This window comes from Ursus americanus, chromosome 25 (assembly GCF_024610735.1).
Source record: "Ursus americanus isolate L20-20 chromosome 25, mUrsAme1.1.p, whole genome shotgun sequence".
Taxonomy (NCBI): Eukaryota; Metazoa; Chordata; class Mammalia; order Carnivora; family Ursidae; genus Ursus; species Ursus americanus.
Genome location: NC_142151.1, coordinates 44,441,497 through 44,458,729, shown reverse-complemented (window position 1 = coordinate 44,458,729; position 17,233 = coordinate 44,441,497). Strand labels below are relative to the sequence as shown.

Below are 17,233 nucleotides of genomic sequence, written 5' to 3'. Positions count from 1 at the left end.
CATTCCTCTTGATTTCTTCTGCAATTCCTTTTTTTTCCCCCCTGGCTTAATGGGATCCACCTTCAAGTATCTTAAAGAAAACCTTACTTAAAGAAAGGGCTTTTTTCATCCTTTAGTTTTCTGTCTGCAAGAGGTGGGCAGGCAATGGGTGGGGGCAGAGAAGGGAACAAACATTTGTTGAGTTCCTATTTAGTACAGGGACTGTAATTTCTGCATTTGATTAAGAGAGGTGTGTATCTGCTGTCATGCAGGTTACTGTGTAGATATAATGTATAGATCGCTTTGAAAAGTGTGGATGTAAATACGACGCATCTGCAAGAATTCCCTGCTGTTGAGGCCTCTCTGCGGAATTTTGTTTGGTATCTTGCTGCCTGTGGGGAAAGCGGCGTGCAGCTCCTCCAAGGATTTCAACACCTTCCATGTGCACGCAGACTAGCCAGAGTTATTCTTCTAGCTTCAGGATCTTTGTACATGATCCCAGGCTTCTCTTCCCCCATCCTGGGCACGAAGGTGTTGTCACATCAGGACCCATCTGTCTCTTTACCTACCATGCGTGTGTCATTGCATGTCCCATCTCTATGACAATGCACATAGACCCAAGTGCCCAACCTGACCCACGTGAAGCCATGTGTGTCTGGCAGCCCCTCCTCCCACCTCTGTGGAGAGTCCTTGGCACCCTCCCCTCCTGGCTACCCCCACTCCCCACTTTCCATGCCAGGAGAGATCTAATTACACAGAAATTAGTACAGAGAAGGATCGTTTGCTTTTATGGCCCCGGCACCAGGGCAGCTGTAAATCTGGGGTGGCTGCTAGAGCCGCCTCTGGGCACTGTGCAGGCTGTAGGGGGGGCTTTCACCTCCACACCCCACTTTGTTCCATCTCTGTCCAGCTGCCTGGGCCTCTACCCCTACCCAGAAAACCAGAGCTCTATTTGGTACCTATCTCAATGGGGTAGGGGGAGGTCTGGGACAGGGAGAGGGGGTCGGGGGTGTGGCCAATCAAAATTGACACATAATAGGTGTTCAATTAATGTTACCTGAACCATGAGAGAGGGGTGAATCCCCGCAATGCTAACTAATACCCAACTACCCAGACCAGTAGCCAAGGGATGAATATTCCTAGTAAGCACTTACTGGGTAGTCTCCGCTTCCTTAGGAGCCCAGGTGAAATAAATGGGGTGTTTTGTTATCCTGGCTTCCACTTTTGAGACCCTAAACTCCTTCTCAGGCAGCATCAGTTAATGAAGACAGAGTTCAGATCTTGATATTTCTGTTTACTGGCTGAGTGACCGTGGGTACCCTACACCCTCTCACCTGACCCTTGGCTTCCTCATTTGTGAAATGGTGGTTGGGAAACCTACCTCTCACGTTGTTGTGAGACATCAGTAAGACAGCATCGGATCAAGAGGAAAGTGGTCCCCTAATCATTGTTATCACTGTTAATGTCTTGCTAGCTAACGCTCCCATTTCCCCATCATATCTTAACTAGCCTTTATCCCAACCAACTCCCTCAAAAGCCACCATACAATTTGGGGCAATAGGATTGGCACGCAGGTTGCTCCCAACTAGAAAGAATGTTTCTTTATGTTAAGAATCTCATCGGAAGACAGGTGACTCCAACAATCCTCATGCACCTGGAGACACCATTTTACTCGTAGGCAACTTTCTCCAGGCTCCTACCTTGGCAGTGATTATTTTTATCGCCCTTATTTTCATGGAAGGTATGAACTTGTTCCTTGGGGTACTGGAGAGTCTTGTTGTAAATGACTCGGTAAAAAGAACCAAAGACTGAGGGAATTAGGAAGGAGGAGGAGCTGGGGAACTAGGGTGGAGACAGGAGGCTTAAACCCATCCCAGAGCAAGGTCAAAGGGCTCTTTAGGGAGTAGCAGAGACAGAAGCCAAATGTGCAGGCTCCCATCTTCTTGCCAACACAGTCTCCAAACCCAGGGACTTGGGGTCTCCTCCCTCTTGTCCTCTTCTATTCTGGTATCTCCAGTCCAGGGCACTCAGCCAAGAATTCTTGGTTTTACCCCTATGCGGATAACCCTGGAGAGCTCTAAGTGGTGTGTAGGCCAGGAAGGGAAGAGTCAAAGAAAGGAAAGGGTGCACCCTCTTCCCCAACCGGTCTGCCTAGATCTCCAAGCACCCTTTGGCAGGACCCCCTGCTCCCACCGTTCCTGCGCATGAGGAGAGCACAGGAGAAAGTGAGGCACATCTTCTGCGTCTGGCCTCTCACCCCCTGATCTGCGTCCCAAGGAGGGTGAGGATTTGGCGTGAAGGGCAGAGCGGCTGGGGCATCTCTAGCCCCCGCCTCCCCCACCCCCAACCCCAACTCAGGCTGCAGTCTCTCCTCGTTGTAGCAGAGCGAGAGCAAAGGGACGGGCAGTAAAGATGAGTGATGGCGCGGAGACAAGCAGAAATACACCATCATGAAAATGCTAATGACTCCTTGCTCTCTTTCTTTATGGTTGGAGTAATACAGACTTCAATCATAAAAACAATCTCCCAACATTTTAATGGGCTCCATCATGCCCGCACTTGTCGGTATATTTGAAGAATAAATCACCCTCCCCGCTCGGAATGAATTCGCTGTCAAACTCGGCTCCCTTGGAGAAAATGGATGGGGAGCGAGGATGGAGGTTTGTGTGTGTGTGTGTGTGTGTGTGTGTTGGGGGGGGGGGGGTCCTTTTCCTAACGCCCTCCTAAACCGTTCTTTAGACTGTTGTGAGAGATGCCTGCAACCTGAGTGGGAGGAGAGGGCAATCGAGAATTGGTGGAGCTGAGCCCTGAGGGAGGGTTTGGGGCAAGAGTGGGAAGGGACTGAGGGATTCCACAAAAAGATGCCCCCGATTTGGACGAGGAAGAGAGAAAGGGGCAGAAACTGTGGAGGCTTTGGACGGAAGTGGCAAAATCATGACATTGAACCGAGAGAATGCAAAGACGATACTAACAGCATACACATCCGCATTATTTCTGCTTTATTTGGTCGGATTTCCTTCAGACTAGGCCTCAGGCAGAGGTGCCGAGGGAAAAGGGAAAAGTTCGGGAGATCTCTTTGGGGTAAGAGAATGGCAGAGCGGGCAAGAAACAAGCCCAGGAGTTCCTGCTCTGAGCTTGCGGGTTTCAGCGCAGTAAGCCACAGGTCCACCGTGCAGAGAGGGGCTGAAAGTCCCGGATAAATCTCATTTCCATACAGGTGGCCGTCAGCCAATGAAAACTTGGGATGCGCACACTGTGAGCAGCCAATCCCAGTTAAGGATGAGTCCAGCTGCCAGGCTTAATTGCATCTTGATTGGTTGTGATGTTGCTAGGCAGAAATGGAGTCCTAGAGATTGATGCGGGCGAGACTGAAGAGGCAGGTGGATATGAAAATATCTGGAAACCTAGACTCCTGGATTGACATTTTTCTTCCTGGTCTCCTTTATTCCTAAAGGATTAATGGGGTCAGAGGAATGATTCTCCCTTTTCTCCTCCGCTTGAGTGGGACAGAGCCAAATAGTTATATCTTACCCCCCAAAGCCTTCAGAGAAATCTGGCTATTTCCAGGGTCTTCTAATCCGAAAAATCCCTAAAGCGTAGTTCAACCTCACGATCGGTCTTCCCACTAAGTAAGTCCTTTCTGAGACCTATCTTCAAGACTTCTGGCTGTGGTTTAGGGCAAATTTTCCCTAATACGCTCGGGAAACAGAGAAATCTTGCCACGTTTTTCCTTCACACTGCAAGACTCAAAGAGCAAGAAAATGCCCTACGTCCTGGCCACTCCACCATGACCCAAGGAGAGACCCGCAGACCCTGCGAGGGGTCAAGGCGGCCGCAACCTACCCCCAAAGGGCTGTGTCGCGGCATTCCCAAACGCGCCGTTTCTGCACCTTCATTTGCATCTATTTGCATAAACCCCGTTCCCCCGCCACCCCGCTTCTGCAGTTCCTCTCGCTCCCTGTGACCCACCCTCCACACCCCACCCCTCTCTCCAGCCCGTTCGCCCCCACCCCCGCGCACCCCCGCCTGCAGCCTCCCCTGCTGGAGACCCCGCGCCGAAGCCTCCCGCGGCTCCGGAGTCACAGCCTCCGGGGAGGCCGGAGGGAGGCGGCGGGGGGAGAGGCGGGGGCTGCCGCGGGGAGCTGCGAACCCGCTGGTCTGAACTAGACCGTCCGCGAACAATATGCCACCATTTAAATCTGAACGCGCGCCAGCCGCCGATTGTGATGTTAATTCGGGGATGATTTAGGGGGGCGGGACGGAGGGGGGGCTGGCCGCCTCTCTGTCAAAGTGCTGTCCGGGGGGTTAATATTTGTAATTGAAGCTGATGAGGACTCCGTCTCTGTTTCCACTGATAAAAAAAGGCAGGGAGGGAAAAAGAGCAACTAAATTATGGGGCCGGGAGAAAAACATGATTAATCAAAGGTTTGAACTGTCGCGGTGTTCGAGGCCCAGTAAATCTCGCCCGGCCGGGGCCTGTGGAGGCCGGAGGATAAATCTGAAGCGCCCGGTGTTGACCGCCTCTTTCTGTTTGCCTCTCGGTTAGCACGTCAATTAATTCGATAATTGGATTTGAAGAGATGTCAGAAGATTATCGAGGGGGAGCCAGGAGGAGTGGGTGTGGAGGAAGGGGCCCGGGCACGGCGAGGAAGGAGGCGAGAGGCGGCGGGGTCAGGTGGTGGAAGGACCCAGAGGGCCGGTCCCGCCGAGACGGCCCCTCGCCGGCTGCCCGGGTGAGCGCGGCGCGAGGAAGAGACCCGGGGGACGGCGGCTGGGCTGCTCCTTGCCTACGGGTTCGGTTCCCAGGCAACCTCTCCGCACCCGCTTCCTCCAAGCTTCCCCCAGATTTTTTCTAAATTCTGCCCTGTGTCCTCACTCCTCGTCCCAGTTCCGTTCTCCTTTTGAAGCTGATGGGTGTCCCGGCGTGAATTCATCTGCCATTGTTTGTATGTTTGTAAACGGAGTTTAACTGTTCCCAGGTCCCTTCTTCCTCTGATTCACCCCATTCGACCCAGAGTCTGCCCCCAAAGACTGGGGTTCCCAGAAAGGCAGAGACCAAAACTTCTTTCTGAATCCCTTCCCCTAGTGGTCAGAACAGAGCTTTTTTCCTCATGGCCCCAAGTGCCTCCCCACCCCCCACACACTTAGAATCCTAACCTATAATCAAAGCTACTCTCTGCTTAAGGAAAACACCCTTAAAACAAATCACAGGCACATGAGGTAGGACCCCAAACCACAGGTCACCAGGCCCTCAGCTGCAGCCCGACATAGACGTAGCTGCTTCAGAAATTCAGTCCTTTAGTAACTTCGGGTGGATCCCCCCGAAAGGGTAGACTCATCTCTTAGAAGCGGAGTAATTTTTTTAAGGTTTTTCCCCCCGGGGCGCCTGGGTGGCTCAGTCGTTAAGCTTCTGCCTTCGGATCAGGGCCTGATCCCGGGGTCCTGGGATTGAGTCCCACGTCAGGCTCCTCCGCTGGGAGCCTGCTTCTTCCTCTCCCACTCCCCCTGCTGTGTTCCCTCTCTCGCTGGCTGTCTCTCTCTCTCTGTCAAATAAAGAAAGAAAATCTTTAAAAAAAAAAAAAAAGGTCCCCCCCCCCCCGTTTTTGTTCTTGTTTTTTGTTTTGGGAGTGATCTTGATTTGATTTTTGGGGGCATGGTAAGGTCAGAGGACAGACCATGTCTGCCTGCCTCTGTGTGTGTGTGTGTGTGTGTGTGTGTGAGAGAGAGAGAGAGAGAGAGAGAGAGAGAGAGAGAGAGAGAGAAGAGAGGTAGAGCATTTTTAGGTTTTTGTCCCTGGTCTCTGTAGAAGTTTATGCAGAGATGAAGAAGGTTGGGGGGAAGAGCATGCAGGAGAACCATGCAAATGATTCTAGAAAATGACAAGACGAGATTGGAGGCTAGGGAAGGTGGTGAGGGCAGGGACATAAAGGCCATCCTGCCAGGTTGGCTGGTGTTAAGCCCTAGGAAAGGACACTAGCAGGCACCCCAACAAGAGACTGCCCTAGTGAACAGGACCCACAGCTACCCTTGGTACCCAAACAAGGGAGATTAAGGAGAGAGAACACAGCCAAATAATAACATGAAGGGTATAGCAAATCCATTTTTATTTAAGCGTACCAATTTAGAATGCGAGACAGCCATGCACACTTGCTCAGATAATTATCATCCTTTGTCTACATACGTAGGAGGCAAAATCCCATCTATGAAAGGACAAAAATGGAGGATTTCAGCAGCACTGGTTTCCGTGTGCAGGCTCCCTTAAGAGAATTTGACTCTTGCCTGCTCTTTCATGTTACCTGGCGTCGATCTATTGCCCGTGTAGATTAGCCTCCACACTCAGAAGTGAATTGGACCGGCCACCTGCCCTCCCATCACAGCTTAGTTGTAGCTATGTCTCTCTGAACGTGTCCTTGACAGCAAGCATCCTGTATGCTGGAAAATGTTTCCATTTAAACCTAGCAGTTGGGGGATGGAGTTGCAGAAAGAATTTGGGTTCAACTCTCTCTATACTCCCCATCAGCCAAGCCTTTCATGAAGCGTCAAGACCGACATGTAACTTATCAAAAAAGGACAGCCGTGTCATGAATGACAGTACCAGAAGCTGCCCCAGATACACAAGGAGGTGAAAGAGGAGATTTAATGGATCACCACAAGATTTAGGCAGTTGAGGCTTGGTAGAAAGAACAGAGGACTTGAATTCAAAAGAATAGGCTTTAAGACCGGTGTGGTCGCTGCTGAGCCGTGTGATCAGAAGGAGCCGACGATCAGAGAGCCGAAATGACTTCTGCAGGTCACACAGCAAGCAGGTGGCAGGGCCAGCTCAAGAGCTCAGTTCTTGGGGCCCCTGGGTGGCTCCACTCTTCCAATTCACTATGTAGACAGCGCGGTGTAAAATCAGACTTCCTGGATTCAAGTCCTATCTGCTCAGCAGTTGTGCCTCAATTTCCTCTTGTGTAAAGTAGAGATAATAATCGTACCTACTTCATAGAGTTGTTGTTAGGATTCAGATAATTGGTGTAAAGAAACCAGCACTCCATCTAGCACATGATAAGTATTCGATAATAGCTGTTTTCATTATGATGAGGGACACAGTTCTCATAACTCACCAACCTGAATGAGGCAAACTGGCAAAAAGTATTCACCGGTGCCTGTAAAATGCTTTGTAATTTAATCACTAGGCCTTAAGGGAAGCAGTGAACACTACCTTGAAAACACTGTGTGTTTTGACGACTCCAAAGACCACTTCTCCCCTCAAACTAGTCTTACACCTTTAAGTCTGCCAGAACCGGGTCCATATAGGAGGGTACACCTGGAACGGCTGTATTGGGGATCATTATTCGGTTCTTTCAGTCATTTGTTCCCTACTGAATGCCTAGTTGAAAAGAAGCATGGTCCCTCAATCCAGCGAACCTATGTTGAGGGCCCATTATGTGTACAACACATTTATAAGCAGTTATCAAACCATGAATCATTACATTATTAGCTCCTCTAGTGAAGGATACACACACACACACACACACACACACACACACAGAGACGTATAGTGTATATATGTATATATATGTATGACATATACATATATATAAAGAAAAATTTTTATACCCCAGCACCTAACACAGTTCAGGTACATGGGAACACAATAAATGATATTGAATGAATACCTAGATACAGACAAATGGGAAATGTTAGAGAAATAGAAACAGTTCCTTCCCTTAATAAGCTTAAACTCTAAATGGGGAGACAAGACTTGCACACAGGAAAGGGTAAGAGAACAATACAAGACAGTAAGCACAGTAAGACTGTCAACGAGTTCTAGGTGATACAGATTAGGAAGAGCTCAAGGGAAGGTGGGGAGGGTGCTGGGGAGGGATGCTCAGTATGAAGGGAGTGGAGGGGCGCCTGGGTGGCTCAGTCGGTTAAGCGTCTTGACTCAGTCTCAGCTCAGGTCTTGATCTCAGGGCCGTGAGTTCAAGCCCCTCATTGGGCTCCATGCTGGGTGTGGAGCCTACTTAAAAAAAAAAAAAAAAAGGAAGAAGCGGATCTGAAATAAAGAATAGAATTTGGAATGACTGGGGAGGAAAAGGGCATTCCAGCTGCAAAAACGGTAAGAGTGACAGCGTGGTAAGAGTCTACACGTGTTCGGGAACAATACAAGAGCAGCTGCATAAAGAGGTCAATCACTGCATTTGAAAGACAGAATCTCTATGTATTTACAACCGTATTTTCTCTGATTGCGTTCTTGGTCACCAAAAAATGATGTTTGTGTTTTCTAGTATTTTAGATTATTCACACCTCCCTCCCCTGTCTTAACCTGAAAACCAAGTAAACAGCTGCTCCCGTCAGCAAAACAAACAGATTGTAAAAGCAATTATCCCATTACTATTTCTCATTTATTTGCATACAAGACAACTTACTCTTCCTCCTTCTCCCGCATGGTCCCAGACTGAGATGGGTTTGTTACTGCCTAGATTATGACTCTCTCTTTCATAAACTCCTTTTTCCCAGACTGACTTCTCCCAGACAGACTTGCCTGAAAAAAACTTCATATTTATTCCCCAACCTGCTCTGAGGTTGCTTTGAGGAAAACATGGTGGTGTGTGGAAGGAAAACAACGTAAATGAGTGGTTGTTATTAAATACCAGATGCTTTGTACATATTAGCTTATTTATTCTTACAATATCCCCATGCGGGAGATGATATTATCCCCATTTCATAAGTAAGAAAACTGAGGCTCAGGGAGTTTGCCCAGATTCAAAGAAGAGTTAATATCAGAGTAGGGATTTGAGCCCAGTCTGTGTGATTTCAGAGTCTGTGCCCTTGGACCTGGCATAATGGACCCCTACCCTGCATGCTTTCCATGAGATGCGTCACTCCAGAGTGAGGATAGCTTAAGGCCAAGGGGATATGCCTAACCAGAGCTCATGCCTCCCCCATTCTAATCCATCCTCCAGTTGCCAGAACCCCTTGCCAAGCGGCCCTGAGCCTCCTTCCAGGGCCTCATCCTGAGTCCAATCTCCTAAAAGCACAGAAGGAGCTGCTGGGGGAACACCACTAACCCTGTTGGCCTGGAGTGTGGATGGAGTTTAGATGTGTCGCTGCACTGAGCACTCACTTTTGTGTGAGGCCCCTCGGGTAGCAGGACAGAGCCCAGCATGGAAACAGAACCCCAATGTCAGACTAGGGGCTAGAAGAGTCCCAGAATTCTAAATATACATCTACCCGCTGGTATTGACATAGTTGTCAAAAGGGTAGAATGTATTCCCTTTGCTTTCCAACCTTTACATATTTAGACATTTGGTATATAGACCTATATATTTTTTTTATCTTGCCCTGGGCCCCACAAATATTAGGGGTAAGTCTGTTCCTCTCATTATGACGCTGACTCTTTTCCTCCTGCCCTTTCCGTTCTGTCCTTTATGCCTAGAAAGCCCCTAAACTTGCCCACCAAGCAATTTGCCCCTCTTCATTCTCACAGCTTCCCAAATCTGCTTTTCTTTTCTTTTTTTTTTTTTTAAGATTTTATTTATTTATTTGACAGAGAGAGAGACAGCCAGCAAGAGAGGGAACACAAGCAGGGGGAGTGGGAGAGGAAGAAGCAGGCTCCCAGCGGAGGAGCCTGATGTGGGGCTCGATCCCAGAACGCCGGGATCACGCCCTGAGCCGAAGGCAGATGCTTAACGACTGAGCCACCCAGGCGCCCCCCCCAAATCCACTTTTCACCTGAAACTTTTTCAGCTGGGTACAAAAGGAAGTGCTGATTTTCCTCTTCCCTGTCCTTTCACAGCTGCCAAGACTTCTGCTATTCCCAGCCTGAAGACAATGTAACGAACTTACAGTGCATGTCTGTAAGTCATTTTACTGTCTGTCCCACCATTCTTTTGCCCTTTATGTCTAGGCGTCTTCCAGTGGCCTATAGCACTCATCAGTAGCTCCCACCGGCCTATCTTACCCTCTATAGCGAAATGTTGGGGAAGATCCTTGTTCTTAGAGGAGCTCCCAATCTAATACACAAGATGGGCCTAGTAACTCAGGCAGGGTTGGGAAAGTAAGACAGAACCACGGTTATCTAGATGGTGGTTTCAGTTTCATTTTTATTTTTTTAAGTAAGCTCTACCCCCAGTGTGGGGCTTGAACTCATGACCAGAGCTCAAGAGCTGCGTGCTCTACCCACTGAGTCAGCCGGATGCCCCTTCAGTTTCACTTACTGTGTTGAAAATGAAGGGAATAGAGCCCAGAGAGGTTCGATTCATGCAGAGTCATTGGGTACAGGGCCAAGTTTAGAGGAATGTCAGCCTCGAGGGCAGGGCTCCTAGGTTGAAGAGCCTATCAGGGTGGTTCCTACAACGTGGAGAGGGAAGAGGACTAGGCTTGGGAGAGAGCCAGAGAATGGCACCGTTCAGGGACCTAGGCCAGAAAACCAAGTGCCGTCTTCCTCTTCCCTTCTCCTTCATCCCCCACAACGATCCCTCAGGCCTATCAGTTCTTCCTTCTAAACCTCTTGAGCTCTGCCCACTGCTCTCCATTCCCACTATCGCCTCAGGGCTCAGGCAATAACCCTCTTTCACCTGGATTTTTTTTTTTAAGATTTCATTTTTAAGTAATCTCTACACCCAGTGTGGGGCTTGAACTCACAACCCCGAGATCAAAAGTCACATGCCCTATCTGCTGAGCTCCCATCTGGATTTTCACAACAGCCTCCTATTGCATGCCATGTCCCCAGGGCTCCCCTTCTCATCCATTCTCCACACTAGAGCTAGAATGATCTTTCTAACGAGCAAATCTAAAATGCAAGAGCTTCTGGGCGCCTGGCTGGCTCAGTCAGTGGAGCGTTCAACTTTTGAGCTTGGGGTCATGAGTTTGAGCCTCACATTGGGTATAGAGATTACTAAAAAATAAAAATGAAATAGGGGCATCAGGGTGGCTCAGTCGGTTAAGCAGCCACCTCTTGGTTTCGGCTCAGGTCGTGATCTTGTGGGCGTGGGGTGGACTTTGCGCTCAGCGGACAATGCGGACGCCCGCATTGGACTTTGCACTCAGCACAGAGTTGGCTTCAGATTCTCACTCCCTCTCCCTCCAGCTCACATGCTCTCTCTCTTTCTCAAATAAATAAAATCTTTAAAAATAATAATAAAAATAAAATAATGAAATGCTAGAAATATAATAATAAAATAATGAAATCTGGATAAAATCCAAATGCCTTAGCTCGATGCCTAGAGCCTTCGGGACCTAGCCACTAACAACGAGTCTCACCTCACGGCACCCTTGCAACTGTTCATTCTGGCCACACTGAATTACTTGCCCTTTTGTGGAAGAGATCATGTAATCCCTCACTTCAAAGCCATTGTATTTACTGCTTCTTCTCTATGGAACATCCTTCTGTTCCCTCCCAATGCAGCTCCTCCATGTGAGTCTTAAATGTTACCAACTCCTGGAAGCCTTCCTTGACTACCAGTTCTCAGGACTGGGATGCTTGTCCTCCCTATGCGTTTTCATAGAATCCAGTGTTTACCCCTCTTAGAATACTATCACACTGTGTTGAAATTATTTGCCTTTTAATTCTCTGTATTCCCTGCTAGACTATAAACTTTTTAAGGGCAAGGACTCTGTATTATTCACTATTCAACCATTCATGAAATTTCTGCTGAAAGCCTACTAAGTGCCAGACACTGTTCCAAATGCTAAGATTACACTGGTGAAGAAGGTCCCTGAGCCAGTAGGGCTTATCTTCTAGTGGGGGAAAAAAAGCAATACAAATAAAAATAAGGGGCGCTTGGGTGGCTCAGTCAGTGAAGCATCAGCCTTCAGCTCAGGTCATGATCACAGGGCTCCTGGATAGAGCCTGGATCGAGCCCCGCATCACATCAGGCTCCCTGCTCAGCAGGGAGTCTGCTTCTCTCTCTCCCCCTGGCTCATGCTCTCTCTCTCTCTGTCAAATAAATAAATAAAATCTTTAAAAAAAATAAATAAAAAATAAAAATAAAATAATGATAAGTGCTAAAATGAAAAACAAAGGAAGAGAGGAGTCAAAGAAGGGAAGGTAGTGACTATTTGGATGGGGTGGTCAGGAAAGGCCTCTCTAAGGAGATGCTATTTGAAATGAGACCTAAATGAAATGAGAGCGAGTATGATCTGGGAGAAGAATGTTCTGGGCATAGGAAATAGCCAAGGGCCTGAGTGGGAACACAATGGTGTGTCTGAGAATCAGCAGGAACAAGCTGAACCCTGGAATTTTTTCTATGAACACTGGAAAACTATTGGGAGATTTTAAGTTGCATTGTCTAATCTACTTTTTAAAAGATCCCTTTAGCTACTTACTGTGTGGAAGGTAGACTGTGGCAAAACCAGATTGGAATCAGGGAGACCAGCTAAGAAGCTATTGTAGTGATCCAGCAAGAGATGTCAGGGGCTTGGACCCAACTAGATTTTGGAAGTGGTAAGGGGTGAGTAAATGTGGGATGCATTTGTATTCTCAGGGTCTAGCATGATGTCTGGCTAGACATTCAATAAATATTTGATGAATGAATTAAGAATTAATTAATCCAACTAAATGAGGACTCTGAGCTGGAACTGAAATCATCCATCCTTCAAGCCTTTACTAAAATGCCAACCCCTCTACAAACTGGAAGTAGATCGCTGGCACTAACAAAGGATCAGAACTAGGCCATATGTATTTGTTAATTCCTAAAAATCAATAGGGAAATGACCAATAACCCAATAGGAAAATGGGCAAAGGACATACATGAACAGGCATTTCACAGAAGAAGAAACATGAGTGGCCAATAAATAGATGAAAAGATGCTCAACCTCACTAATAATCAGGCAAGTATAAATTTAAACCACTATGAAGTACCATTTTATACCCAACAGATGAGCTGTACACCAAGGTCGGTGAACAACCAAAACTCTTATACACTTTGGTGGGCATGAATACTGGAAAACAAACTGACATTATCTAGAAAAGTTCATATCCTACAACCTAACAATTCCCTTTATGTAGAAACTCTTGCCCATATACACCAGGAGACATGTACAGAAATGCGCTAGGCAGTATTGTTTGCAATGGCAAAAAGCTGGAAACAAACCTAAATATTCATCAGCAGGGGACTTAATCAACAAATTGGTGGATTATTATACAATGAAAATGAATAAACTACAGCTATCTTACATCAACATGGATGACTCTTAGGAAGATAATGTTAAATGAAAAGAGGAAGCAAAGGGAGTCTACAAACAATATTACATCTTTCTTAGCTTGGTAAAAAAAAAAAAGAGGGGAGTCAAAATAAACAATATAATGGCAAAAATAAGAAGAGAAACCTTGAAAAGATAAACATAAAATTCAGGGACTACTATAAGAGGGAAGCACATGGGGTCCCTCAGTGGCATTGGTAATTTTTTTCTTTTTTTTAAAGTAAACTATTCCCAATATGGGGCTCAAACTCACAATCCCAAGGTCAAGAGTCACATGCTCTACCAATTGAGACAGCCAGGCATCTCATGGAAAGCAAGGATTTTTGCCTTGTTTTGTCCTTGTCTGTGTTTCAGGCACCTAGAACAGTGCCTGGCACATAGTAACATAGCCATAAATATCTGTTGAGTAAATGATATGTGTTACTTGCATTCTTTCATGCGATTCAATTATTTCATACTTTTTTCTTTATTTTTTTAAAGATTTTATTTATTTGATAGGGTGAGTGATGGAGTACACAAGCAGGGTCAGAGGGAGAGGAAGAGGGAGAAGCAGATTCCCGGGCTGTGTGGGGAGCCCAACATGGGGCTTGATCCCAGGGTGGGCTTGATCCCAGGACTCTGGGATCATGACCTGAGCCGAAGGCAGACGCTCAACTGACTGAGCCACCCAGGCACCCCTATTTCATACTTTTTTTAAAAGAAGAAAGAAATCTACCTTCATCAGGGTGTCCCCTTGACCATTCTATCTGGAATTCATACTGCTTCCTCAATTCCTATTACCCAAATGACCTATTAAATCTTGCTGCATATTATAGTTATATATGCACATCTTTCTGACTGATTATAAACTTATGAAGACAAGGGATTATGTTTCCCCTTTTTATTCCCATTCACAATATAAAGCACAACACCTTGCACATAGTAGGTACTCAATAAATGTTGATTGATTACTTGCAGTCACAGGAGACAAGGGCAAACTAAAAATGAGAAAGCTATGCTATTTATATTTAAAGCTGAACAAGAACTTAATTAGTCATCTAGTGCTTTCCTACATTTTGCAGCTAAGAAAACTGAAGTCTAGAGAGGTGAAATGATTTTTCTCAAAGTAATCAGCAGTATTACAAAATATAGATTCAGATCTCTAGTTTGTGTCCTTAGTTCTTCACATTATATCACAATGACTTTTTTTTAAGACTTTATTTATTCGAGAGAGAGAGCATGAGTGGGGAAGAGGGGCAGAGGCAGAGGGAGAAGCAGGCTCCTCACTCGGAAGGGGCTCAATCCCAGGACCCTGGGATCATCACCTGAGGCAAAGCCAGATGCCCAATCACTGAGCCACCTAGGCACCCCACATTATATCACAACGACTTTTATCTTCTGTGTTGTCTGTGTGTGTTCCTTGGCTGGAGAGCTACCAAATGGCAAGCAGCAAATCTATGTTCACACAGATACTCAACCGCAGCTTCTAGATAAATGTGTAGGACCTAGACAGATTCATCATACAAATTCAAAGGAATCTAGGTTCTTCTCCAGCAAAAATTTGTTTGGCTATCCTGCCACCAACTTTCCCACTGGTCCCTCACTCAGAAGCCTGGATACTAATGATTCTTTCCCTCCCTCCATCTACTGTTTTCTTCCTCCAGGAATAGGCAGGTTTACTGATGGCTCACAGTCCTGCTCTCTTGGGTAATTGATTTAGCAAGAGAAAGTAGGAAATCCAGCAGTCAGTACCCACCAGTCCCAGGTGTTTGAAATTAACAATCACAAATAGAGTTCAAGACTTAAGAACAGTCCTTGTTGAGGTCCCTGGCTGGCTGAGTCAGGAAAACACACAACTCTTGATCCTGGGGTCATGAGTTTGAGCCCCACATTGGATGTAGAGATTAGTAAAAAACAAATAAATACACTTTAAAAAAAGAGAATAGTTCTTATTGGTAGTGCAAAGGGTACCACTCCAACCTGTACACAAGTGCCTGTTTAATAGAAAGAAAGAATATCCTAGAACGTTAACACTGATTTTCTCCCTGATTTTTCTAAGTGAGGAAACTGGAGTTTTGAGATATGAAGTAACTTGCAGAGTTGTTCAGGTAGTTAGTAGCAAGGCTGGGACTAGACTCCCAGTCTCCTGCTTCCAGGACAGCTGTTCTTTCTATGACACGTGCTGGTGACATGTGCATCTAGCAAAACACATCATAAAGTAGCCTCATCTTAAACCATCAGGAGTGAAAAATAAATTATTCAAACCCTTCCTCTTCTCTCTGGCAATTTTTTTTCCTTTGCGTTTCTCTGTGTCCTACTCTCTCTCTCTTTATCCTTCTTGCGTTTCTCTTGTGCATCCATCTCTCAGTTTGGGGTTTCAAATTGAACTGTGGCATGCCTGCGTGATTCTTCTTTCCTCTCTAAGCTATTGTTTCCCGTCCAAACGCAAACATGCATAAGCCAGTCAAGACTCTTTCTTGGTGACCTTTGTGGAAAAGAACACTCAGACTTTCTGTATGAGAGGTGCTGGACCTCCCTCCTAGCCCATCCCGTCAATTAAAATGAGTCTCTGGCCCCCCTGAGGGCTGTTAACCAATCCTAAGAAAGAAAAGATCAATCTCATGGCTTCGTCACCACTGTGCAGGGAGGCTGCTAACCAGTCAGAATCTGCCACTAACAGTCATTAGAAAAACTGGCCAATCAGGCCAACCTTGTTACATGGTCTGGTAGGAAAAGAAAGGGATTGATTGGAAAGGATAGTCTGGCTCCACACCCTTTCCTTCCTGGATCCTAGTTTTCCGTCGCTGAAGTGGTGGAAGGACCTTTTCCCATACCCTGAGTTAAGAAGATCCCTAGACTCTTCACCAACGCTCTCTTTTGTTGTCTTCAAATTCATCCCTCTCTTACATACCTCAGCCACTTCTTGCAGTCTCACTGTTCCCCTACTGATTTAATTTCTGACTTCAGGCCTGGCAGCAATAGCCGGCCTCCCAAAGTCTCAGTTCCCCCCCACAGGTCTCTCTATCCACCGGCCTGTCAAAGAACTTGTTTTGCATGATTTATGACGGTGAAAAAGTTCAGTACGTGATAGTTGAGTCTCAGGAGATATCATTGCAGGGACCTTGCAATGAAGTCTCCAGGGAGCAGTGCACTATCGAATTGCAATGTTGCCAGCTGTAATGATAATAACAACAATAACAATAACCAGTATTATTATTACGATCATTTATTGAGCTCTTACTGAGCTCCAAGCAGCTGCTGAAAGCTTCACATATATTATCCCAATATTCGCTGTGGGGGTACGCACTATTACTACTCCAAATCTGCATTGGAAGAAATCGATTTAGGGGGTTAAACAGGTTCCTCACGGTCAGAGAGATTTGGGTACTCAGGTTTGTGTGAATCCAGAGCCCGACACACAGAATGGGGGTAAGGGAGAATTAAACACTGCAGACTGTAACAACCGTAGCTTCCGCACGGGCCCCCTCTCCGATCCCCCTTTGGGACTGTCCGTGATATCTAAGCGGGGGTCTAAACTGTCGCCACAAACAGCTGCAACAACCGTTTGGTGGTGGCGGCTCCTAAGAACCGTGGACTTCTTGCCTGGGAGGCTGTGAAGCCGAGAGCGGAAAGGAATTCGGGGGGCGGGGGGGGGTATCTGGGGCCCTCAGGGGATGTGCTTGCCCGCCCGCCTTCCCTTGTCCTCGCAGCACCTTACACCGTGCCTGGCACCGCTTGGTACTTGGTAAATACCTGTTGATTGACTCCCAACGATCCCAGCTCCTTACTTCACCTATCCCCCCCTCCACCTCGAGTCAACAACTGGAACTGAAGGGATACTGGGGAATTTCCGGGGAACCAGTGAGAACCCTCCCCGCGCGGGAATCGTGGATTTAGGAAAAGCGGGAGTCCCCCCACCCTTCCCTCCTCACCCGCTTCTCCGATTTCTCCCCACTCCTTCCCCTCCCTCTCAGGAGCTCAGGGCCATAAAAATGCAGATGGAGGATCGGTGTGAAATAACGGGCCCATATAAATCCCTCTGCCGCCCGCCTGCAAGATGGATTGGCCGCATTGAAATTCCTCC

The 17,233-nt window shown here is 47.0% G+C and overlaps 1 pseudogene; it reads right to left on the bottom strand.

The window, feature by feature from the left end:
• Window positions 1–1,647: 1,647 nt before the first annotated feature.
• Window positions 1,648–8,413, bottom strand: LOC148107822 (uncharacterized; annotated as a pseudogene).
• Between the last annotated feature and the right edge of the window lie 8,820 nt (window positions 8,414–17,233).